The following is a 1718-nucleotide window of genomic DNA, read 5'->3' on the forward strand; positions in this document are numbered from 1 at the left end:
GTGTGTGTGTGTGTGTGTGTGTGTGTGTGTGTGTGTGTGTGTTATGTTTCAGGGATAGTGAATAAAGAGCGCGCGCAAAGCGCGCGCTTTGTTTTTTCTAGTATAAAAAAAAACGTGACATTATAAAAAAGAAAGTGGTTTACATTTATATATTATATAATTTTATTTAAAAAATAATGCGCGTATTTAAATATGAGCATTTAAATATTTCGTATAATTACAATCAACATTACGATTAGGTGATTGAGCGAAAGAGTTGCATAATTTTGATCCATAAAAGTGACGATTTGACATATATAAAGTAACTGTAAAAGTAAGTATTAAATTACTAGTTACTTAAAAGTTACTTAAAGTTACTAGTTACTTAAAAAATCTAACTAAGCTAAGTTACAGTTACACATGGAAAGAAAGTAACGAAGTTAAGTTACAGTTATTGAAAAAAAGTAACTGTAACTGTAACTTCGTTACAAGTAACGAGTTACTTCCCAACCTTGGATATATCTAAAACTGGGTCCGCGGCACATTAAAAACATGTAGATAATTTTATGGGCGACGAATAAAAAAAAAACGTAGAGAACCGTGGTGAATAAATCATTAATGAGAATGCAGAATTACGACGCCATTAATTGATTGACACGCGATACTCCAATTAAAAGCTTCGGCTGCCGCGATGGTTAACGAAATGTGAAACGCTAGCACTCCATGAGATATATGCAGATAAATGGACAGTTTAGGGTTGCTTTCGCGTGACGACTATTCTTTGTTAATCATTCATTCTAGATTTTGTAAAAAAAAAAACACAGCGATCGTCCCGAGGTACCTTTGATTTTTTTAATGACTGCCATCTCATTCTGCGTTAACAATTCTATCCTGGCATCCCAATTTATTTTCCGCTTCGCGCCTCTCGCAGATTCTAATTTAATTCTGGCGAACGGGTGCGGCATGCGGGAAACGGTATCTTCGTTAAAAAGAAAAAAAAGGGTAAATTCACACGGGACTTCAACTTTCCTCGGCTTTACGTTAAAATCGCTGAGATAACGGGTCAATTGGAGTCGGATCATGTGGCAATAATCGCGCGATGAAACGATAAATAGCGTAATTGCACTCCGGGATTCCGCGTAACCTTCGCGCGCGCTATTATATATAATCGATATCCCCGTCGAGCGCGTGTGCGATACGCGGGAGTAGCGCGCGCCGTAAAACCGGAAGATCTCGTCGAGATTGAGATCGTAATATCGCCGGCGCGCGGCTCTGGAGCTGTAGCCGGTAACGCGGGATTTACATACCCACCGGTGGGAGCGTGCTGCATGTAAACATTTGTCGTAACCCGATATTTTCGTCTGCCGTTAATCCGTGAATAAACCTCCTTAAGCAGTGCTCGCGTCCGAATGTAAATCACGCTTAATAATTGAGCACTGTACACACGAATAAGAGAGGGATAATTACCGAATCTTGAGAAAACACCCACGGGGAATCAAAATGACATTTTTTACCGCTACAACGACGCGACGTCAACGTATGCAAACACACACACACACACACACATTCCGCGTTACAAAACTATTCTGAAATACCGATGTTTTGTAGAAGGGATTTATATTTCGCGACGAGTTTAATTTTGCTCTCTTCTCGCAATATAGGGGAGAGTTGCCGAATGCGTACCACTTAAGATATTTTTGGTTATATTTCACATTTGATACTAAGATCGGAAGAGCACA

The sequence above is a fragment of the Wasmannia auropunctata genome, unplaced genomic scaffold (genome assembly GCF_000956235.1).
Source record: "Wasmannia auropunctata unplaced genomic scaffold, wasmannia.A_1.0 LD336076.1, whole genome shotgun sequence".
Taxonomy (NCBI): Eukaryota; Metazoa; Arthropoda; class Insecta; order Hymenoptera; family Formicidae; genus Wasmannia; species Wasmannia auropunctata.